Here is a 24,693-nt window from a genome sequence, read left to right on the forward strand (position 1 = left end):
TATTTCATTGTATTTTTTCATTTTATCTGATTTTGATTAGATTTTTATCGATTGTTACGTTAGTTTTTACATAGCTTAGGGCTATACGAAACCATTAGAAGGGTGGCTGCAGACGACCTGTAAAAAAAAGCAAACAAAACTATAGAAACGAACATAACATTAGCAGTTTAAAAGCGTCTCTCTTTCTGTTCTAGCATATCTCCTCCTGAAGAGCCACTATTTTAGACCTTTACCAAATGAACCTTTGGCAACATATATACAAACCTTTCGTAGATCTCACAAATTAAAGTATACTGAAGCCTAGATTAAGCGAAGGAACCTTTATACAGCCTGAGTGTGACGGATATGTGAGGCACGTGGATAAATGTGTGCTGAAAGCTTTTTCTTAATCTTTTATTCTGTCGTCTATTTTCTCAGTGTCTCTTCTGCAAAAAAAAAAAAAAAGCATGGGCAAGAACAGGGAAAAATCTCTTCTTTCTGTTTTTGGGCATGGTAGAAAGAAGTCACACTCTGCTACTTTATTAATAGTGAATTCCCCGTGCTTCTTCAGTATATTGGCGAAGCCATCTGTGAGCCATATGAACCCATTTGAGACCACACAAGATTCTCTGTTTCAGAGTGACAGCACTTTTATCCCGTATGGAAAAAGTAAAACTCGTTATTTCTAAGCAAAATCCATGATTTTACGAGAAATCCATTTAAGAAAAAGGAAATCCATGACAATCCATGTCATTTCCAACATCCATGGCAGGGGTAGAAAAATCCACATAAACATGGATAAATCCATGACGGAAAAAGGAAAAATGAAATTTTTCCTATTCCAACCGCTAAAGGAAAAAGGAAATTTTCCCAGTTCAGATTGAACAGCCTGTGACATCTATAAAAATTTATTAACCAATTTAATCGTAGGATACACGTTGAATATGCTATTGCAATGAATTTACGTAAGTTGATCAGTTTAATATAATAGTCTTCCAAGCAGGAACTTAACCACCCAACAATAATGTCAACCCCCACTGCACCTGGAGGAAAACTTGAAGAAACAGAAAAAAAGGTAGGAGGCAATAATTGGCAACAATAATAATTTGCAGCAATTAGAGAAGCATGTCGCAAGATCCTTGTTTGTAGGACCGGTTTGTAAGTAATACCCCATGTCAGAGTGGGCAAACTTTTTCCTTGGTGGGTAATATTATAGATCAAAGCCATCTCAGAGGGAAACTTCTTGACAAAATAATTGTAGTACTATTAGATTCCTTATTTCATTCCCTTTTCAAATACCATATTCGCATTTCTGACAATGCACCAAATTATCATATGTTTATTTACTCGAAAAGGAAACTCATGGCAGTGGCAGTCTAGATTTGAGACTTGTGGTACAGTTCTAAAACTGGTGGCACAGGCGCCATTTTCTTGGTACTAATTGTGCAAAATAGCAATACTGGTGTGTTACACGACAGAGACTGGTGGAACAGGCTCGCCACCTGATTAAACTCAAGCTGTTCATAAATATGTACAGTTGAGCGGAAATTCTGTTACCATACGAAAGGGATAATCAAGGAAAATTGGGAAATTCTAAATCAGTTATTCTTAACCTTGTTGGAGCTAATGACCCTCCGCCCATTTTCGTATTCGTGTTCATTGAACTCTTTTTAATTAGAATAATGAAACATTTGTTTTTAATTTAAAACATATATGTTTATATGTTTATGTTTATACGAAGTGTGAAGCATACACGAAACATAATGAGTGTTTATCACCTACTGCAAATAAGTGCGCCTTATGATGTTACCTTTCAGAGACCAGTTCAGTAATGTATAGCTCCATCTTGGCAAATGTAATTCATATGTCAGTTTCGCAATGAAGTCTGTTCTTTTCTTCGTTTCTATGTCCAGCATCCTTAAAAAAAAGTTACAGAAAATTCCAGATTTTTCATACCAGTAACAGGGGACACTACCATTTGTCGACTCCAAAACGCTGAGAGTGGTGTTGCTCTGGATAGTTGCAGTTGAATTATGAATCTCAATGATCTCGTTGAGGCATTAATCATTGACATCTGCTGTCTCAACGCTAATTGTAACTGGTTGTCTTGCCAATGCCGGACATGACTCTTGTAACAAAGTATCCGTGGAAAGACTGCAAGCTCATGTAGCAGTGTGACGACTGCTTGCTTCAGTTTTGTGGGCACAGATATGTTTCCTATTCTAGATACATCTTCATTCTTATTTATGCAGTCATCTAGCAGTGGAAGTTTGCCAAGTTATTTTTTTCTATTTGCTTCTTTTTCTATAACGGTAGCCAGGGGCACAATTTGCTATGAGGCAGGGGGGGGGGCAAATGCCCCCCAGACCCTAATTTGCCACCCTAAGCTTAAATTTGGTTTCTTCAAAAATATTGTCAAAAATAAGATAAGCTTGCATTATTCAAGCCTCTATAGAAACGGGGCAGTATTCTTTAGTATATCTTTGCCTTTATGGTTCTATGTGACTCATTTTTCACTGTCATTTTCACTTGATTTGTGAAAATGGGCTCCAATTATCCCGCCCCCCCCCAAAGATTTTGACGAAATTACGCCACGGTCGGTAGTTTTTTTTTGTAAAATCCTTCATATTTTCTTCCGCTTCGATAAAATTGACTCCAACACACTCCATTTGGTTATTGAGATGAATTAGGGCTGCGAAGATATCAGTCAAGTATGATAAGATGGGAACAAAATCGAAACTTTGGAACCAATCTAAATGCAAATGTTGCTGCTCTTGCTAAGACAGGGTTAATTCCACAATGCACGACGAAGACACAAATCATCGCCTATCCACGGGATAACTACCGAACAATAGAATGGTACAGAAGTACCTTGAATTCACCAAGCATTTTCTTACATAGCTCTCTGAAGATTCGGTTCTTCAGAATGTTTTCCCCACATAGTTCACGCAGTCCACTACCATTATTAATACTTTTTTTTTTACAGTTTTGGATGCAAATTTTTTGCCAACGCATGCCTATGTAGAATAAAATGCGTAAAAATAATATGTGGTGCATCGGCTTTCACTAGCGCAACAAAACCAGATTTTCTTCTCAACATGGCAGGAGCTCCGTTCATAGGAACTACGGAACCCATGTCCCACGAAATGATGTCGCCTTTGAAGAAGTCATCATCAAATTTCTTTACATCAGATGCATCTTTGTAACGGGCTTACAAAATAAAAATGCTTCTTTTGTCACACCGTCTTTCACATAGCCGACGACTACTGTAATCTGTATTAGATTGGAAACGTCTGCGGTCCCATCGAGCTGAAGGCTAAATTTTGCCGAGTTTGAAATCAGATCTGCAACTACTCGAGCCCAGATATCTTTGATCATGTCATTTCCTCTGTTGCTGATGGAATCATTATAATGAGGAACTTGGGGTAATTTAGCTTCAGCTGTTTTTTCCAACAAGAAATTGACCATCTTCATCACAGCTTGCTTTGAACTGCTTTGCGATCAGGTAAGCAACTTTGTACGATGATGCGAGGATTGGTTGGTTGGCGGATCCAATGCCCGGAATGGTCTTTCATCGAATCTTGCTCTCTTCACCTTGAATTCAGCAACCGCTATGTTCTTGTGTTTTCCATCTCTATGCAGCTGAAGGAAATATTCGTTTTGTTTCGCTCGTGCTTGCTAAGCACTGCTTAACTTGGTAGTGCAAATCATGCAGTTAGGACGAGGAATCCCATCACGTTCCTTTATATTTGTAAATCCATATTGTACATGGTTGTCCGACTACTTTCTTATTTTCCTCGACACTGTTGGTGAGATGGGATTAAAACATTATGAAAGAATGACTTATCCCACAACGTGAGCATACCGTCGCAACTGGATGCAGAAACTCCTTGCAGAACAGATGGAACAGGCGATGTCGTGTGATCACGCGTAGCCAGTGATTGGCAAACAGGGCACGTCGTCACAAATCATAAGCTTCGTGTGTGTGTTTTGACGAAATTAAATAAATTATAATACAAAACTTAATAATACAACTTTCATTTAAAAAGACCGTATAAATTTTTGGCGTTATTACCAAATAAGATCATTTTTATCGGCTGACGCAAGATTTGTGAGAAATTAATACTTAAGCAATGACCTTCACTCAACTACTTTCCACTTAACCCAGGCAACGTTCTAAATGAAGGGTTTTTTATTATCCTAAAAAATCGTTGTGCGAGGAAAAGAAAACTCTTAAGAATGAATTCAGAGCTGAAATTATACTCTGGAAAGGTGTATTAACCTTAGAAAAAATTCTCTAATTTTGGTTTGAGTCTACTTTTCTTTGACTCCTGTGTTTGTAACCCAAAATCAAATTATTTGAGAAGTGTTTCTAAGCCACATTAGGTTTTTTTTAATTTAAGATACATTTTTCCGAATTCTTCATATTATCTGTATTTAACCCAGCTATGAATCTCATAACAGTTTTGTTGGGTCTCTTGTGTGCTGTAAACCTATTTACGAAAGTTTTCCTTTTATAGCATAAAGTTTGTCCCAAATCCATTGAATGCCTGTTCCCCTTCGAAAGGGAAGGGGTGGATATAGACAGGAAAGGATTCAGGATTAGTATTTTGGAGGAACACCAGAGAGAATTGGCTCCTTCACAGGTGTTTTTGGCCCCTCCATCCCTATAATTAATACAGCCCCTAAAACCATCTACTTTATCTACCCCTTGAGATAGGTATTTCAGAAGACCTTGTAAGGGTCTTTTGAGGTTTTGTTTCCTTAACTAAACTACTTTCCAAAATAGCAAAAATCCCCTCATCGAGAATTTTGCGGGAATAATTGTCAAAAATATACCAAAACACATTTGGCTGCATACTTCATAGTATGATTGGGCGGGCTGCATGGCACATGTAGGTCTAGTTTACCCACCTCTCCCCTAAGTCAAGCAATTTAACTAGAAGGCAAAGCTCTTCCTTCGGGGTCATTGCTACCTAGAAAAGCTGTTTAGCTAGGTGAGTTAAATTTTGAAGAATCGGTGTACATCCCTAATTATTAGGCCCCAGGGGAAAAAGGATTTTCAAGTACCCATCGCCACCAAATTTGTGCTGCGGGAATAAAACCTTCAGAAATGGATATATAATCCAACACGGGTCTGACGAAGTATTTTCACCCTCAAATCTGTACACCTTTATTAAAGGAGGAACAGTACAGAAAAACACCCGGCTATCTCTTCCACGTTAAATGTTCTTAGTTTGTATGACGACAACAAACGTATAAGGGCATTGATTTTGGTTTATATTTATTACCCAGATCAAGTATTATAAGCTGTGCTTGCTTCTACTCTTTCTTTTCTACTGGGGTTTCTAAATTAAGCCTTTTCCATGCACTTATTTCAATTTGTATAAGAAAATGGCACGTACACGTTTAATGATATTATTATTTACTTGTAGAGGGTTTTGAAAAGAACCATTTGGCTTTTAGCTTTGGATTCTAATTATCTCCAAAAAAGATGTTTTCATCAATCTATTTTTGCTACTGCAATTTGTTGTCAAAATTCATGTTTCAACACCCACTCCCTCTCCTCCAAAAAGTTTTCTTCTTTCATTTAATTCGCATGTTAGTCTTTTATGAAAACCTGACTAAAAAATGAGCCGAGAGAGGAAAACAATGGTAAAAAAGCACAACTTCTCGACTAACGTAAAATTCGACAGGCAGTTTAAGAAGGAGCAGAAATACAGCCGATATGGCGAGGGGTGTCAATTTAGATTCTTTTTCCCTTCACAAAAAGAAACTTGGAAATGTGCATTCAATTACCATTGAAACGAAATAGAATAATAGTAAAACGGGGGGTCGGAAAAAATTTCGTTTCTCTATTAAGTTTGGTAAATACAAAGTGAATTTCGTGACAAACAGTGGAGGAAGGGATGGTAGCATTTCTTGAGTGCCACTCAATTGGTTTTGTAAAGTGTAGTTTTGGTAGTTTTTATTGTTTGATTGGCGGCCTTTTACTTCTTGCAGTATATGCCCATATAAACCTGAGTCTTATATGGGCAAATAAAATCTGAATGAAAATCCTCACTCACGATTTATGTCACGTTGTTTGTTTTTTGCTTTCGCTATGTGTATATAATCTTTTAACGGGAAAGTGAAATAAAAAACTATTAGTGCGGGTCGAAGATTCCAAAAGTAGGTATATGGGCAGAACTTGTTAGGTTTTTCTAGGAAGCTTGTCCAGATCAATGTGGGAATAGGCATCGGAGGGGGGGGGGCACACCCATCATTTCCAGTCTTTTTTCCAACAATTTTCTCTCTTTTTCATTTGATTAATCTGATAGGCTAATAGTTTCAACAAACAGTGCTAGGCCTACTTCTCCCGAAAAATTACCCGGGAGAAAAACCCCTGGAAAATTCTTATAGTGGAAAATCCCCCAACACATGCAAAATTGAACAGACAAAACTAAGTATGAGAAACAAGAATAATGAAGAAAAGAAGTAGTTTTGGAATATTCTACCTAGATTCTAATATATGGTCAGAATGTATGGTGTAGAATATCATGTAGAATGTATTTGTACATTTTTATTTATTTTAATTTTTTTACGTCTTGGGGGCTGCACACAGTGTGTTTTGATTTTGTTTAACTTCCACCTTAGCATTTGCTGAAAGTTCCACCTTAATATCCTAAGATTTTTTGGAGACCTAGGATTAAACATGCCTTCTTTTCCCAACAACAAACCTTATACATACATACATACACCCTAAGCAACTTGCATAATTTACAAGCGTCTGTATTGGGTCATCTCACCCCAAGGGGCATAGTTATTTATCTTAGACTTTTTTGAATAAATGGTTATTTCAAGGTTTTGATTTGATTTCTTTGGGGGTAGGGTGGCTAAAAAGGGGCGTAGGAGGGCAGTTGGTTGTCTTCTGTTCACTCTTGACTCTTAAAAAGGGCACTAGAACTTCCAGTTTCTAATCAAAAGAGTCCCCTCTGAAGTTTTTATGACTATCCCTTTCTTATACACTACCATAAGTGGGGCCAGTACACGGAAATTTAGGGGGTGGGACAATGTTTTTTTTTATTCACAAAAAATGAAGATATAGTAAAAAAAAAATATTTACAGAACCTAGCAAGGGGAGATTTTGTTTTGATTCTCCTTTCAATTGAAACACCAAAAAATGTAGCTTTCAAAATCAAGGAGGTAATGGTCCCTTCCCCAATTAGCACCCCTGGCCTCCAGCCAATTTGTTGGTCCTATGTTCATACAGACTCGATACTTTTTGACTTTTTGGGTAGCTAAGTCCAATTGCTTTCCCACCCTGTGACTTTTAACTTCAGCAGTTACCGACCTCTTCATTTTATTAATTTGTAATTTTCTATTAGTCCAGTCCTATTCTGCTAAAAATTTCTTCTGGAACGATTTCGTGAGATACTTTCATCAGTACAGCTTATTAAGATGTGCACTGTAATTACAGCCGTTCTTCAGAAACTTTTGAAGGAATTATTTGATGAATAACCAAGAATTAACAAGCTTTATTTCGCCAGTGCAAAAAACGTGAGCATTGCAAAATACATGTGCAGTGTGAAGAAAACAAAAGAAATGCAAGTAATCGTGAGAGCTTTAATTAAATTTCGAAAAATTGTTTTGTGAAATTTCCGGGGATTTCCTTGATTGACGTTCTCATCATTAAGAAGAAAATAGACGAACTTTTGTCATCTATCTATAAGACAAATTGTTTATTGCCCACTTCAACTAAAAGAAAATAAAACAGTGGAGAACGATAAAGAAGAGTACCTTATTGTTCTAGTTAAAATTATAATTTGGAAAAAATTAATCTAAACTCTTCCCAATAAATATATAGCTGTAATTGTCTGAATCATTAATATACATACTTCCCGAACTTACTTTCTACTTAGCAGCTAATAACAACAGCAACAATTAATGGTAACAATAAATTTCTATTTTCGACTTAAGTTGTTTTGCTTTCTAGCCTCTTTTATTACTTCTTAGCTAAAGTTGAAAAATCGAAACCTGTCTGTTTTCCCGCTGCCTCAATGCACTGACAGTAGGGAAAGGGGTACCAGCCCCACGAATCACCCCTGCTGCCACCTACAATTTAGTGCGCATGTGCCTAACCATATAGACAATGTATTGATCCACAAGAGGGGAACTAAATTTCAGAGAACTTAGATTTGGATAATCGAGGGGAATCATTGATTTACGAAAGGGGAATAAAGAAACACATATGGCTTCTTTGATCTTAGGTCTGAGGGATAAACGCTCTTTAGGTCTGAGAGATAAATTGATATTCTAACGAAACCATAATAGTGTAGCTAGGAACATTTATGAAATGAAGAGATTAACGCGGGAAAGGGTTTCCTAGGAATTTCAAATGTGACAGCGCAGGGAAGCCAAAACAAAAGGAACACGCAGAAATTACGTTTAGGGATTATTTGGACGAAACCATTTTAGGCATTTTTGAAGATGATTTAAGCAAAACCGATTGAAGCATTTTAGAAGATGATTTTAGAAGATGATTTAGAATAGGATTTGAGGGTGAAACTCTGTGGTTGTTATAATATACAAGTTCCATTTGAACAGTCTTGTGAGGTCCGCTACCCCAACAACCCCCCTACCCCAACCCCAAAGGACCCCGAGTCCCCTACCCCGACCCCGAAGGAACCCCCTGGCCCCCAAAGGCCCCCCAGACCCCCAAAGGCCCCTGATCCCCAAATGGCCCCCTGACCCCCTACCCCAACCCCGAAGGAACCCCCAAAGGCCCCTGGACCCCCAACACCCCCCCCCCCAATCCCCCAATGGCCCCCCGGTCCCCCAAAGGACCCCCAAGCCCCCAAATGCCACTCGGGCCCTCCAAAGGACCCCGCACCCCCAAAGCCCCACCGAGCCCTCCAAAAGACCCCGCACCCCCAAAACCCTACCGAGCCCCTCCCTTCCTCCCTCCCTTATTGAATTTTTTTAAGTTTTTTCGGACTAGATTTTTTAGACTTAGAAATTATCCAACATTTTTCCGATTTTTTCTTTAACCCATTGGCATAGAGTTTTAGCCTAGAGTCTTAGCTTAGAGTTTTTGTTAGAGTTCTAGTTTAGTTTAGTAATAGTTAAGAGTTTATTTTTTAGCTTAGAGTCTTAGCTTAGAGTTTTAGTTAGAGTTGAAGTTTACTTTAGTTTTAGTAAAGAGTTTAGAGTTTTAGCTTAGAGTCTTAGCTTAGAGTTTTTGTTAGAATTCTAGTTTAGTTTAGTTTTAGTTAAGAGTTTAGAGTTTTAGCTTAGATTTTTAGTTAGAGTTGAAGTTAAGTTTAGTAATAGTTAAGAGTTTAGAGTTTTAGCTTAGAGTCATAACTTAGAGTTTTTGTTAGAGTTCTAGTTTAGTTTAGTTTTAGTTAAGAGTTTAAAGTTTTACCTTAGAGTCTTAGCTTAGAGTTTTAGTTAGAGTTGAAGTTTAGTTTAGCTATAATTAAGAGTTTGAAGTTTTAACTTTGAGTCTTAGCTTAGGGTCTCAGTTATAGTTGAAGTTTAGTTTAGTTATAGTTAACAATTTAGAGTTTTAGCCTAGAATCATAGCTTAGAGTTTTAGTTAAAGTTATATTTTAATTAAGTTTTAGTTAAGAGATTAGAGTTTTAACCTAGAGTCTTAGTTTAGAGTCTTAGCTTAGAGTTTTAGTTAGAGTTGAAGTTTGGTCTAGCTTTAGTTAAGAATTTGAAGTTTTAGCTTTGAGTCTTAGCTTAGGGTTTTAGTTAGAGTTGAATTTCAATTTAGTTATAGTTAAGAATTTACAGTTATAGCTTAGAATCATAGCTTAGAGTTTTAGTTAAAGTTATATTTTAGTTAAGTTTTAGTTAATAGTTTAGAGTTTTATGCTTTGAGTCTTAAATTAGAGTTTTTTTTGTAGTTCTAGTTTAGTGTAGTTTTAGTTAAGAGTTTAGAGTTTTAGATTAGAGTCTTAGCTTAGAGTTTATGTTAGAGTTCTAGTTTACTTTAGTTTTAGTTAAGAGTTTGAAGTTTTAGCTTAGAGTCATAGCTTAGAGTTTTAGTTAGAGTTGAAGTTTACTTTAGTTTTAGTTAAGAGTTTTACCTTGGAGGCTTAACTTAGAGTTTTAGTCAGAGCTCTAGTTTAGTTTAGTTATAGTTAAGAGTTTAGTTTTTAGCTTAGAGTCTTAGCTTAGAATTTTAGTTAGAGTTGAAGTTTAGTTTAGTAATAGTTAAGAGTTTTGAGTTTTAGCTTAGAGTCTTAACTTAGAGTTTTAGTTAAAGTTGTAGTTTTAGATAAGAGTTTAGAGTTTTAGACTAGAGTCTTAGCTTAGAGTCTTAGCTTAGAGTTTTTGTTGAAGTTCTAGTTTAGTTTAGTTTTAGTTAAGAATTTAGAGTTTTAACTTAGAGTCTTAGCTTAGAGTTTTAGTTAGATTTGAAGTTTACTTTAGTTTTAGTTAAGAGTTTAGAGTTTTAGCTTAGAGTCTTAGCTTAGAGTTTTAGTTAGAGTGTTAGTTAGAGTTGAAGTTTACTTTAGTTTTAGTTAAGAGTTTAGAGTTTTAGCTTGGAGTCTTAGCTTAGAGTTTTTGTTAGAGTTCTAGTTTAGTTTAGTTATAGTTAAGAGTTTAGTTTTTAGCTTAGAGTCTTAGCTTAGAATTTTAGTTAGAGTTGAAGTTTAGTTTAGTAATAGTTAAGAGTTTTTAGTTTTAGCTTAGAGTCTAAAATTAGAGTTTTAGTTAAAGTTGTAGTTTTAGTTAAGAGTTTAGAGTTTTAGCCTAGAGTCTTAGCTTAGAGTCTTAGCTTAGAGTTTTTGTTGAAGTTCTAGTTTTTTTAGTTTTAGTTAAGAGTTTAGAGTTTTACCTTAGAGTCTTAGCTTAGAGTTTTTTTTAGAGTTCTAGTTTACTTTAGTTTTAGTTAAGAGTTTAGAAATTTACCTTAGAGTTTTAGCTTAGAGTTTTAATTAGAGTTGAAGTTTACTTTAGTTTAAGTTAAAAGTTTAGAGTTTTAGCTTAGAGTCTTAACTTAGAGTTTTAGTTAGAGCTGAAGTTTAGTTTATTAATAGTTAAGAGTTTAGAGTTTTAGCTTAGAGTCTTAACTTAGAGTTTTAGTTAAAGTTGTAGTTTTAGTTAAGTTTTAGTGAAGAGTTTAGAGTTTTAGCTTAGAGTCTTAGCTTAGAGTTTTTGTTGAAGTTCTAGTTTAGTTTAGTTTTAGTTAAGAGTTTAGAGTTTTAACTTAGAGTCTTAGCTTAGAGTTTATGTTAGAATTCTAGTTTACTTTAGTTTTAGTTAAGAGTTAAGAGTTTTACCTTAGAGTCTTAGCTTAGAGTTTTAATTAAAGTTATAGTTTAGTTAAGTTTTAGTTAAGAGTTTAGAGTTTTTACCTTAGAGTCTTAGCTAGAGTTGAAGTTAAGTTTAGTTATAGTTAAGAGTTGAGAGTTTTACCTTAGAGTCTTAGCTTAGAGTTTTAGTTGTAATGAAAGCTTAGTTTAGTTATAGTTAATAATTTAGAGTTTTAGCTTAGAATCGTGGCCAAGATTTTTATTTAGAGCTGTAGTTCAGTTAACTTTTAGTTAGAAGTTTAGAGTTTTAGCCTAGAGTCTTAGCTTAGAGTCTTAGCTTAGGGTTTTTGTTGAAGTTCTACTTTATTTTAGTTTTACTTAAGAGTTAAAAGTTTCACCTTAGAGTCTTAGCTTAGAGTTTTTTTTAGAGTTCTAGTTTAGTATAGTTATAGTTAAGAGTTTGTAGTTTTACCTTAGAGTCTTAGCTTATAGTTTTAGTTAGAGTTGAAGTTTACTTTAGTTTTAGTTAAGAGTTTATAGTTTTAGCTTAGAGTCTTATCTTAGAGTTTTTGTTAGAGTTTAGTTCTAGTTTAGTTTATTTTTAGTTAAGAGTTTAGAGTTTTTAGCTTAGAGTCTTACCTTAGAGTTTTTGTTGAAGGTCTAGTTTAGTTTAGTTTAGTTTTAGTTAAGAGTTTAGAGTTTTAGCTTAGAGTTTTAACTTAGAGTCTTAGCTTAGAGTTTTTGTTAAAGCTGACGTTTAGTTTAGTAATAGTTAAAAATTAAGAGTTTTAGCTTAGGGTAGTTGTGAGTTTAGAGTTTTACCTTAGAGTCTTAGCTTAGAGTTGAAGTTAAGTTTAGTTATAGTTAAGAGTTGAGAGTTTTACCTTAGAGTCTTAGCTTAGAGTTTTAGTTAGAGTTGAAGTTTAGTTTAGTTATAGTTAAGAATTTAGAGTTATAGCTTAGAATCATAGCTTAGAGTTTTATTTATAGTTATAGTTTAGTTAAGTTTTAGTTAAGAGTTTAGAGTTTTTACATTAGAGTCTTAGCTAGAGTTGAAGTTAAGTCTAGTTATAGTTAAGAGTTGAGAGTTTTACCCTTGAGTCTTAACTTAGAGTTTTATTTGAAGTTAAAGCTTATTTTAGCTATAGTTAAGAGTTTAGATCTATTGCTTTTAGACATAGCTAAGAGTTTTAGTTAAAATTCTAGCTTCTTTAACTTTTATTTTGAAGCTTAGATCTTTAGCATAGAGTCTTATATTAAAGTCTTAGCTTAGAGTTTTTGTTGAAGTTATACTTTATTTTAGTTTTACTTAAGAGTTAAAAGTTTCACCTTAGAGTCTTAGCTTAGAGTTTTTTTTAGAGTTCTAGTTTAGTATAGTTATAGTTAAGAGTTTGTAGTTTTACCTTAGAGTCTTAGCTTATAGTTTTAGTTAGAGTTGAAGTTTAGTTTAGTTTTAGTTAAGAGTTTAGAGTTTTAGCTTAGAGTCTTAGATTAGAGTTTTTGTTAGAGTTCTAGTTTAGTTTAGTTTTAGTTGATAGTTTAGAGTTTTTAGCTTAGAGTCTTACCTTAGAGTTGTTATTGAAGTTCTAGTTTAGTTTAGTTTTAGTTAAGAGTTTAGAGTTTTAGATTAGAGTCTTAACTTAGAGTCTTAACTTAGAGTTTTAGTTAGAGCTGAAGTTTAGTTTAGTAATAGTTAAAAATTTAGAGTTTTAGCTTAGGGTTTTTTAGAGTTTAGAGTTTTACCTTAGAGTCTTAGCTTAGAGTTTTAGTTAGAGTTGAAGTTTAGTTTAGTTATAGTTACGAATTTAGAGTTTTAGCTTAGAGTCATAGCTTAGAGTTTTAGTTAAAGTTCTAGTTTAGTTGTTTTAGTTAAGAGTTTTAGCCTAGAGTCTTAGCTTAGAGTCTTAGTTAGAGTTGAAGTTTAGTTTAGTTATAGTTATGAGTTTGGAGTTTTTAGCTTAGAGTCTTAGATTAGAGTTTCTGTTAGGGTTCTATTTTAGTTTAATTCTTATTAAGAGTTTAGAGTTTTGACTTAGAGTCTTAGCTTGAAGTTTTAGTTAGAGTTGAAGTTTAGTTTAGTTTTGTTTTTTGTATAGTTTAAGCTTAGAGTTCTAGTTTAGTTTAGTTTAGTTTTAGTTGAGTTTAGAGTTTTAGCTTAGAGTCTTAGCTTAGAGTTTTAGTTAGAGTTGAAGTTTAGTTATAGTTATATTTAAGAATTTAGATTTTTAGCTTAGAGTTTTAGTTAGAGATCTAGTTTAGTTTAGTTTTGGTTACGAGTTTTAGCCTAGAGTCTTAGCTTAGAGTTTAGTTAGAGTTTAAGTTTAGTTATAGTTAAGAGTTTAGAGTTTTGGCTTAGAGTCTTAGCTTAGAGTTTCTGTTAGAGTTCTAGTTTAGTTTAGTTTTAGTTAAGAGTTTAGAGTTTTACCTTAGAGTCTTAGCTTGAAGTTTTAGTTATAGTTGAAGTTTAGTTTAGTTTAGTTTTACTTTATTGTTTTAGCTTAGAGTTCTAGTTTAGTTTAGTTTTAGTTGAGTTTAGAGTTTTAGCTTAGAGTCTTAGCTTAGAGTTTTAGTTAGAGTTGAAGTTTAGTTATAGTTATAGTTGAGAATTTAGAGTTTTAGCTTAGAGTTCTAGTTAGAGATCTAGTTTAGTTTAGTTTTGGTTATGAGTTTTGGCCTAGAGTCTTAGCTTAGAGTTTAGTTAGAGTTGAAGTTTAGTTATAGTTAAGAGTTTTGAGTCTTGTTTTAGAGTCTTAGCTTAGAGTTACTTACTTACTTACTTAACACTATCAAATTTCTCTTAGAAGTAACAGGTTTTTAACAAGTTTTCTTTCAAAGTTAGCTTTCACTACGTTTAAGTTAGGTTCATCTAACCTCCAAAACCATAAGTTAGGTTAGGTATGAATAAATATTAATAAATAAACAGAAACATTTCATCATGCTTAAGTTAGGGTAGGTTAGATTAGCTTATCATGAGCGCTCATGATAAGCTGACCTAACCTAACTTAAACATGGTACAAACTTGACCTGGGGGGATTTTCCGACGATTATGGTTAGGTTAGGTTAGATTAAGTTAGGTTAGGTTAAGTTAGGCTAGGTTAGCATATCATGAGCGCTCATGATAAGCTGATCTAACCTACCCTAACTTAAACATGATGAAATTTTTCTGTTTACTTATTAATATTTATTCATACCTAACCTAACTTATGGTTTTGGAGGTTAGATGAACCTAACTTAAACGTAGTGAAAGCTAACTTTGAAAGAAAACTTGTTAAAAACCTGTTACTTCTAAGAGAAATTTGATAGTGTTAAGTAAAAGTTTATTAGTATTAAGAAAAAGTTGTTACTTCGATGCGAAGATTTGTTAGTGTTAAGCAAAACTTGCTCCTTCTGACAGAAAAAATTGTTATCATCAACGAAAAATTGTTAATTCCAAGAAAAATTTGGCATGTTTGACTTAAAACTTGTTATTTCTAACAGATAGCTTGTCATCATAATGAAAATTGCTATTTCTAAGAAAAAAATTGGTATCTTTGAGAGAAAACTTGCAAGCTCAAGCAGAAAACGTGTTATCACTGATGAAAAAATGTAGCTTCCAAGAGAAATTGGGTGTGTTAAGTAAAGGTTTGTTAGTATTAAGGAAAAAGTTGTTACTTCGAAGAGAAGATTTGCTATCTTTGATGGAAAACATGGTGTTGTTAGAAGAAATTCGCTATTTCTAAGAAAAACTTGTTATCTTTGCTGGACAACTTGCTAATTCTAACAGAAATTGTGTTATCAATGACGAAAAATTGTTACTTTTAAGAAAGAATTGGTTCTTTGACAGAAAACTTGTTATCACAATCCAAAAATAGTTATCACTGACGAAAAATTTGTTATCTTTGACATAAAACTTGTTAGTTCTAGCAGAAAATTTTTTATCACTGACGAAAAATTGTTACTTCTAAGAGAAATTTGATAGCTGTAGTTAAAACTCTGTTAGTGTTAAGGAAAAATTGTTACTTTGATGAGAAAATTTGTAAGTGTTAAGAAAAACTTGCTACTTTTGACTGAAAACTTTTTATCATAAATGGAAAAAAATTATGCTTCTAGGAAAAATTTGATATTTTTAAGTAGAAGTTTGTTAGTATTGATGAAAAAGTTGTTGATTCGATGAGAAAATTTGTTAGTGTTACTAAAACTCTGTTAGTGTTAAGGAAAAAATTGTTACTTTGATGAGAAAATTTGTTATTGTGAAAGGAAAAATTGCTACTTCTGACAGAAAACTTGCTCTCATAAACGAAAAAATTGTTACTTCTAAGAAAAATCTCTAAGCTAAGACTCTAAGGTAAAACTCTAAACTCTTAACTATAACTAAACTAAACTTCAACCCTAACTAAAACTCTAAGCTAAGACTATAAGGTGAAACTCTAAACTCTTAACTAAAACTAAACTAAACTATAACTCTAAAACTCTAAGCTAAGACTCCAAGATAAAACTCTAAACTCTTAACTAAAACTAAACTAAACTAGAACTCTAACTAAAACTCTAAGCTAAGACTCTAAGGTAAAAGTCTAAACTCTTAAATAAAACTAAACTAAACTAGAACTCTAACTAAAACTCTAAGCTAAGACTCCCAGGTAAAACTCTAAACTCTTAACTAAAATTAAACTAAATTAGAACTCTAACTAAAACTCAAAGATAAATCTATAAACTATTAACCATAACTAAACTAAACTTCAAATTTAACTAGAACTTTAAGCTAAGAACCTAAGTCAAAAGTCTAAACTCTTAACTAAAACTAAAATAAACTTCAACTCTATTAAAAACTCTAAGCTATGACTCTAAGCTAAAAAGTCTAAACTCTTAACAATAACTAAACTAGACTTCAACTCTAACTAAAACTCTAAGCTAAGACTCTAGGGTAAAACTCTAAACTAAAACTAAACTAAACTAGAACTCTAACAAAAACTCTAAGCTAAAACTCTACGCTATGACTCTAAGTTAAAAACTCTAAACTCTTAACTATAACCAAACTAAACTTCAACTCTAACTAAAACTCTAAGCTAAGACTCTAATCTAAATCTCTTAACTATAACTAAACTTCAACTCTAACTAAACTCTAAGCTAAGACTCTAGGGTAAAACTCATAACCAAAACTAAACTAAACTAGAACTCTAAGCTAAAACTATAAAGTAAAACTAACATAAACTAAACTTCAACTCTAACTAAAACTTCAAGCTAAGACTCTAAGGTAAAAATCTAAACTCTTGACTAAAACTAAATTAGAACTCTAACAGAAACTCTAAGCTAAGAATCTAAGCTAAAAACTCTAAACTCTTAACTATAACTAAACTAAACTTCAACTCTAACTAAAGCTCTAAGCTAAGACTCTACGGTAAAACTCTAAACTCTTAACTAAAACTTAACTAAACTACAACTTTAACTAAAAGTCTAAGCTATAAATCTAAGCTAAAACTCTAAATTCGTAACTATAACTAAACTAAACTTCAACTCTAACTAAAACTCTAAGCTAAGACTCTAAGGTAAAACTCTAAACTCATAACTAAAACTAAACTAAACTAGAACTCTAAAAGACTAAGCTATAACTCTAAACTCTTAACTATTACTAAACCAAACTTCAACTCTAACTAAAACTCTAAGTTAAGACTCTAAGCTAAAACTCTAAACTCTTAACTAAAACTAAACTAAACTAAAACTTCAACAACAGCTCTAAGCTAAGACTCTAAGCTAAAAACTCTAAACTCTTAACTAAAACTAAACTAAACTAAACTCTAACAAAAACTCTAAGCTAAGACTCTAAGCTAAATTACTAAACTCTTAACTAAAACTAAAGTAAACTTCAACTCTAAATAAAACTCTAAGCTAAGACTCTAAGTTAAAACTCCAAACTCTTAACTATAACTAAACTTAACTAGAACTCTAACAAAAACTCTAAGCTAAGACTCTAAGGTAAAACTCTAAACTCTTAACTAAAACTAAAGTAAACTAGAACTTGAACTAAAACTCTAAGCTATGACTCTAGGCTAAAACTCTAAACTCTTAACTAAAACTTAACTAAACTACAACTTTAACTAAGACTCTAAGCAGTAACTCTAAGCTAAAACTCTAAAATTCTAAGGTAAAAACTCCAAACTCTTAACTAAAACTTAACTGAACTATAAGTTTAACTAAAACTAAGCTAAGACTCTAAGGTAAAACTCTAAACTCTTAACTAAAACTAAACTAAACTAGAACTCTAACTAAAACTCTAAGCTAATACTCTAAGGTAAAACTCAAAATTCTTAACTATTACTAAACTAAACTTCAACTCTAACTAAAATTAGAATCTAAGTCTCAAATCTAAAAACTATCCTCTAAACTAAAAATAAAATAAACTAGAACTCTAACTAAAACTTCAAGCTAAGACTCCAAGCTAAAACTCGAAACTCTCAGCTAAAACTAAAGTAAAATTTAGCTCTAACAAAAACGTTAAGCTAAGACTCTAAGGTAAAACTTTAAACTCTTAACTAAAGCTAAAGTAAACTAGAACTCTAACAAAAACTCTAAGCTAAGACTCTAAGCTAAAACTCTAAACTCTTACCTAGAAATAAATTAAACTATAACTTCAAAAAAAACTCTAAGATAAAACTCTAAGAGAAAAAATCTAAACTCTTAACTTAAACTAAACTAAACTATAACTTTAACTAAAACTCTAAGCTATGATTCTAAGCTATAACTCTAAATTCTTAACTATAACTAAATTAAACTTCAACTCTAACTAAAACTCTAAGCTAAGACTTCAAACTCTTAACTATAGCTAAAGTAAACTTCAACTCTAACTAAAAATCTAAGCTAAGACTCTAAGGTAAGACTCTAAACTCTTAACTAAAACTAAACTAAACTAGAACTCTAACAAAAACTCTAAGTTATGACTCTAAGCTAAAACTCTAAACTCTTAACTATTACTAAACTAAACTTCAACTCTAACTAAAACTCTAAGCTAAAACTCTAAACTCTTAACTAAAACTAAAGTAAACTGGAACTCTAACTAAAACTCTAAGCTAAGACTCTAAGCTAAAAACTAAACTCTTAACTATTATTAAACTAAACTAGAACTCTAACAAAACTCCAAGCTAAGACTCTAAGCTAAAACTCTAAACTCTTAACTAAAACTAAAGAAAACTTCAACTCTAACTAAAACTCTAAGCTAAGACTCTAAGCTAAAAACTAAACTCTTAACTATTACTAAAGTAAACTAGAACTCTAACAAAAACTCCAAGCTATGACTCTAAGCTAAAAACTAAACTCTTAACTATTACTAAACTAAACTAGAACTCTAACAAAACTCTAAGCTAAGACTCTAAGCTAAAACTTTAAACTCTTAACTAAAACTAAACTAAACTTCAACTCTAACTAAAACTCTAAGCTAAGACTCTAAGCTAAAAACTAAACTCTTAACTATTACTAAAGTAAACTAGAACTCTAAAAAAAACTCTAAGCTAAGACTCTAGGCTAAAACTCTATGCCAATGGGTCAAAGAAAAAACCGGGAAAATGTTGGATAATTTCTAAGTCTAAAAAATTCAGTCCGAAAAAACTTTGAAAAATTCAATAAGGGAGGGAGGAAGAGAGGGGCTCGGTGGGGCAATGGGGGTGCGGGGACCTTTGGAGGGCCCGTGGGGCATTTGGGGGCTTGGGGGTCCTTTGGGGGACCGGGGGGCCATTGGAGGATCGGGGGGGGTCTTTGGGGTCCGGGGGCCTTTGGGGGCCGGGGGGTTCCTTCGGGGTTGGGTTAGGGGGTTCGGGGGGCCATTTGGGGATCGGGGGGCCTTTGGGGGTCCGTGGGGCCTTTGGGGGCCAGGGCGTTCTTTCGGGGTTGGGGTAGGGGGGTCGGGGCCCTTTGGTGTTGGGGTAGGGGGGTTGTTGGGGTAGCGGACCTCACAAGACTGTTCAAATGGATCTTGTGTATTATAACGACCACAGAGTTTCACCCTCAAATCCTATTCTAAATCATCTTCTAAAATGCTCCAATCGGTTTCGCTTAAATCATCTTCTAAAATGCCTAAAATGGTTTCGCCCAAATAATCCCTAAACGTTATTTCTGCGTGTTCCTTTTGTTTTGGCATCCTTGCCCGTCACATTTGAAATTTCTAGGAAACCCTTTCCCGCGTTAATCTCTTCATCTCATAAATGTTCGTAGCTACACTATTATGGTTTCGTTAGAATATTAATTTTTCTCTCTGACCTAAAAAGCGTTTAACCCTCAGACCTAAGATCAAAGAAGCCATATTTGTTTCTTTATTCCCCTTTCGTAAATCAATAATTCCCCTCGATTATGCAAATCAAGTTCTCAGAAATTTAGTTCCCCTCTTGTGGATCAATACATTGTCTATATGGTTAGGCACATGCGCACTCAATTGTAGGTGGCAGCAGGGGTGACTCGTGGGGCTGGTACCCCTTTCCCTACTACTGACTTCTCATTAATTTTCTTAAAAATGTATTCCTGCAAAAACAATTTGATAAGCGCGAAAAATGTTGTAATATTGACTAAACTACGATTTCTTTTTCGTACAAGGGTGTATTGGTGCAACCAGTAATTTCTCTTGGGAGGAGGGGCAATCACTAAGCTAGGAAGGGCAAATTTCATAATCTTTCGTCAAAACAGCTTTGTAATAGGTTTTGGAAGATTTTTCAAGGGGGAACTATGTTTTCTAAGTACAGGAAAATTGAAACCCCTGCTGCCGACCAGCTACGAACGTGCGAGGGTTTTCGATTAGTTTCGAAAATAATATCTCATATAAAAGACTTTGTGAGAGTGGGCTTTCGGATGGTTTAACTGATCTTGAGGTAAAAAACTCTTTGTAGAAGCTTGTTTCTAATTAGGATTGTTCTGTTTATAAGCCTGAGGTTTACAGCAATTACCGGACCTGTGAGAATAATTAATAGTTTACAAATAATTTGGGAATGCTTTGTCACAAAACATAAACGTTCAGATTTTGTTTTTTCTATTATTTGTCATACCTCGGTTTTATTTCAGCATTTTTGGTTCCCCTAGTAGCCTTTTTTGGTGCAGTAAATATACCCAGTTGGAAATTTTACAGACAATTCGTTCGCAATTACAATGTTATACCGTGCGCCAGCACGGCCTCTGAGACTGGAAGGCTATTTTCATTTTTTTTTCAATAGCTCTGAGCCGATTGGCAATCTCATAATTTGTATTTTATACCATTTTGGCCCTGTTCAGACGAAAATAATTGGTTTGCAAAAACATGCGCGAGAAATCGGGACGGGACTGCTCTGGCTTGACCTCTTGGGTTAAAAAGTAACAGAGATTACAATAACCTTAAATTGTATTCTTATGAGCCCTCTTTCGATAATATACGATCACAGTATCGATACAACCCCTGATAAAAAGAAAAAAGAACACGCATGTGTCACAATTCTTCGCGAGAAAATAAAATTTAATATTTTCGAATTTAATCGTACAATTTTCCCGAAATCATCCCTCTCATCAAGGGTTTTTTTTAACTCCTCTCACAAAATTTATGCAAATTTTCTCACTCTAATAGGTTTTGAAGCGCAGGCTTTAAATTAATGAACTTTATATATTTAGAATGGTGCATTTTTTCTCAGGTTCGTAACTGTTTCTTGACAACTTTAAACTAAATATACATGTTTGGAAACATAAGAAAAAGTCGATAAACTATTGTTATTAAATTCTTTTTTAACAGTTACTTTTACTGTTAGAACGAGTTGCTTTTTATTTACAGTTAGTTACCACAAATGATTTTCCTAGTTGAGATTTTGGAGCTACTACTACTCTGGAGAAAAACTTTTCTCATCAATTAAAAAAAAATACATGTTTTTGGTGTATATATGTTTTTTTCAATTATTTAATATTATCCAGCACTGATTTAGACACATAAATGACCTCGAAAATGAAGACATCATTCCAGATTTGTTTCGGGGTGGCGAACGTTGTTCATAATTATCACGATCATTTTAAAAATAGACCTCTCAAGCAGGTCTGTATCCAGGATTTTTCTTCGGGATGGGGGGGGGGTAGCATTATTTTTAATGCACCAATAATTTGTTTATGTGAATTTTTTGTTACGTTTTTACAAGTCGGACAAACATTTCGGGGGTGAGGTGGTGGGGATTCAAACACCCTATCCCCGCCCCCGAATACCGCCTTGCACTCAAGTATCACTATTTTGGACGAATCCTTTTCTATAGGCTACTGTAAGTGCGCATGCGCATGTATGGTGGGTATTAGAAGCTGTACCAGAAGTGCTAAACTAGAAGAATCTTGAAATGGCCTTCGATTGTATGGAAGTGATCACATGGCATCACTTTCAACTAATCAGAGACCCTTGACGTAAAATTATTGAAAGAGAAAGTTTTATTTTATTCCTGTAGTCAAAGCTGCACTGACAGCCAATGGAAACCACTCTTTGTCGAGTAAAAGCAGAATTTTACGATCCTTTTGGTTCTAATACAACGTTCTGGTACATTGTATAATACCTGCCATACACGCGTATACAAATTGATAGTGCGCAAGCATACTTTTCAAAAATAGTGATACTTGGGTGACATACAAATGAGACCTGTGGACCCCGTTCACTACACGGTTTTTGTTCAAAGGCGCCAAGTACCTAAGATTTTGTTTGGAAACTTTCATTGCAAAAAAAAAAAAAAAAAAAAAAAAAAAAAAAAAAATCCTGTTAGCCTTTTCAAAAGAAAACTTTCTTTTCTGATCGAATTGTTTTATTCATACGGGGTAGAGTAAGAATTTATGCTGAAGTTGCATTTCTGCTTGAAAAATGAACGATTAAACTTTCAGGGCGAAGAGAGGCCGACAACTGATGTCAAACTTCCGAGTTGGATGCAGCATGGAATTAATGCAGGATCAGAAGCTTCGAGAAATGCAAAACCTGGTACAGCTATTAATATGCAAGCCGGATTAGATGATCTTGGACACTATGAATCAAGAACGGAGTTTTCCGAAAAAAATAAAGAATAATAACTTAATACTATAGCTACTACTTTGTCTTTGGTGACAGCTAAGTTTTATCATGTAAAATGTAAATAAATTTAATTGTATTTGTTATTTTTATGAGTTTCCCACGATTTCATTTCATGCATTTCATATCATTAGATTTAAAGAAATTCTTTGCTCACTTGAAATTATACTAGCTTCACGTGAGTGAAAAACTGGACTTCGGAAATGCTTTGCACATGGTAAAGACAAAGACTTTTAATTTTGTAACAATTTATGAGTCTTCTTCGATTTCCCAGGAGCAACTAAAAGTTTATTTCAGGAAATTGGTTTGATGCTCGAGATTGTCACTAGCCTCACTCAATTAAACGACTACTTCACTTCGCGAATGCTTTTTATATGGAAAAAACGAATACTTTCTTATGGTGAAAGCGAAGCTGCTTTTTCGTTTTACATAAAATGCAAAGAAACTTTACTTATTTCTAATTTCTCTTCAAGGTTCTTCAATTTCATAGGAGCAACTACCCGTACATTTTAGGAGATTCTTTTGATTGCTATATTGCCAGTAACTTCAGTCAACTACAACACTACTTCACTTGAATAACAAAAGAAAGCATTCATTACACTCGACTAACTGCGACTAATAAAAGTTCCTTGAATATCATTTAGCTAACAGACCGTCTGCTAGTTCATGGGCTTACAATGAGCTACTACGTTCAAACCAAAGGAAGTGCTGGACAATTAAATTCAAACATGTCTACGGGAAGTCAGTGCATCGAAGGATGAGGTACACCAAACAGAAAATTATTCAGCAGTCCCGCTCTTACATTATTCGAACTCGTTTATTCTACAATGTCGTATGATAACAACATTGTTTACACTGTCTTTATCAATACCAAAAGTGAAGATCACCATCTAAAAGTGTCAGTCAATCTAAAGCTGAAATTTAGGAAGGGTAACTACAGCGTAGTTATGCCGTATGATAGACTCCAAGATCAGAATATGCGAGGAATTTTCCAAGAACAGTTGGACATGAAACTGAAGTTTGGACTACAACAATGTAAAGTATGGATGTAATAGTTTTAAAAAAAGTTAGTAACAGTCCTGATCTTTGCAAGGAAAGTTAGAAAAGCAAATAGAAATATTAGCGAAAATACTTTAAGCTTGGCAGATAAGGCTCATGCACAAACAGTTTCTGAGCAATAAATTTTACAAGAACAAGAGGAAAGTAAGTTTCGAATTATTAAACAAGCTATTTTAGTTTAGTTTTGCCTTTCCCTTCGAAAAGAAAGTCTTGCGCAAGTGCCTGTCCAAAGGCGCTAGCTTGATTCCTGTAGGAAGCAAATTACTTAGTGTAATAGTGCCAATTATACTAAGAGATGCAGTAAATAAGGTTTGAAGAGAGGAGTAAAGTAGTTTTAGTAAAGGGAGAGGATGAATCGACCAAACTCTTAAATTAATAACTGGAAAGTGCCTGACTCATCACACCCAACTAATCCTCAGGTTAGTAGATTCCGAAAAGGCATTTGGTTCAGCTGATAGTAAAGCTTTAACGAAGGTCCTACTCTAGCATGGTATACAAAGCAAGTGTATTAAATCGAGTAGTGCTATGTACGAGAATGATATTGCTGTGGTTAAGGTAGGAAGTGAGGTAGCAAGGTGATTTCCTATCCCTGCTTGTGTGGATTATTTTGATGCATTTTATCCTAAGAAACAGGGCAAAAGCTATAGGAGAACATGGCATCAAATGAAAAGGCAAAACTATTTGCCTTATATTATGCAGTTAATTTGGGTGTCCTATATATGTTTCCAAAATGAATGAATTTAGGAGGTCTTAACAGTTCAGGGTGGTAGAATAGGTTTGAAAATTGATGTTAAGAAGATTAAGTCGCTAGGATTAGGAATAAATGAGGGCGAAGATGTAATGTTGGGTAACGAGAAAACCGGTCAAATGAATGGCTTCACTTGCCTGGGTAGTATTACTAGTGAAATTGGTGGATGCAGTAAAGACATAAAAAGAAGAATAGCCAAGGCACAGCGTGTTTTTCGCAGCTGAAAAAGCATGGAAGAATAGGAGGACAAGTCTTCAAAATAAAGTCAGAACATTGGAAGCCACGGTCATGAAAGTGGTCAAGTGTGGCTCTGAAATACGGGCATTTCGAAAGGCGGAGAAAGATTTGTATAAATTTTTCAAAAGGAATTGTCTTGAGATAGTTCTGAGCACTTGTTTGACTGGCCTTATATCAAACAGTAAGCTGTGCAAAAAATTTGGTTTCACTTTTGAGGCCTACAGTGAAAGAAAGCTTAAAATGGCTAGGCCATGTTTTAAAGATGAACGATGACTGGCTGCCAAAGATTGTGCTTTTTGACCATCGATCTCAGACCAGTCGAAAAGTAGGTCGTCCTCGAATGGGGCGGAAAGAGTTCATACAAAAGGTCTAAAAGGAATGTGAACTGCATGGGAGGGGATAAGGGATGAAGCTTG

The 24,693-nt window shown here is 34.1% G+C and overlaps 1 long non-coding RNA gene across 1 annotated transcript; it reads left to right on the forward strand.

The window, feature by feature from the left end:
• Window positions 1-928: 928 nt before the first annotated feature.
• On the forward strand, window positions 929-22,319 carry LOC148952331 (uncharacterized). The gene is made up of 2 exons (XR_016141801.1): window positions 929-1,054; window positions 22,053-22,319. It is a non-coding gene; the product is annotated as an uncharacterized LOC148952331 (long non-coding RNA).
• The last annotated feature ends 2,374 nt before the right edge of the window (window positions 22,320-24,693 follow it).

Source organism: Artemia sp. Qi Xiang Cuo, chromosome 5 (assembly GCF_049724085.1).
Source record: "Artemia sp. Qi Xiang Cuo chromosome 5, ASM4972408v1, whole genome shotgun sequence".
In the NCBI taxonomy this organism is placed as follows: Eukaryota; Metazoa; Arthropoda; class Branchiopoda; order Anostraca; family Artemiidae; genus Artemia; species Artemia sp. Qi Xiang Cuo.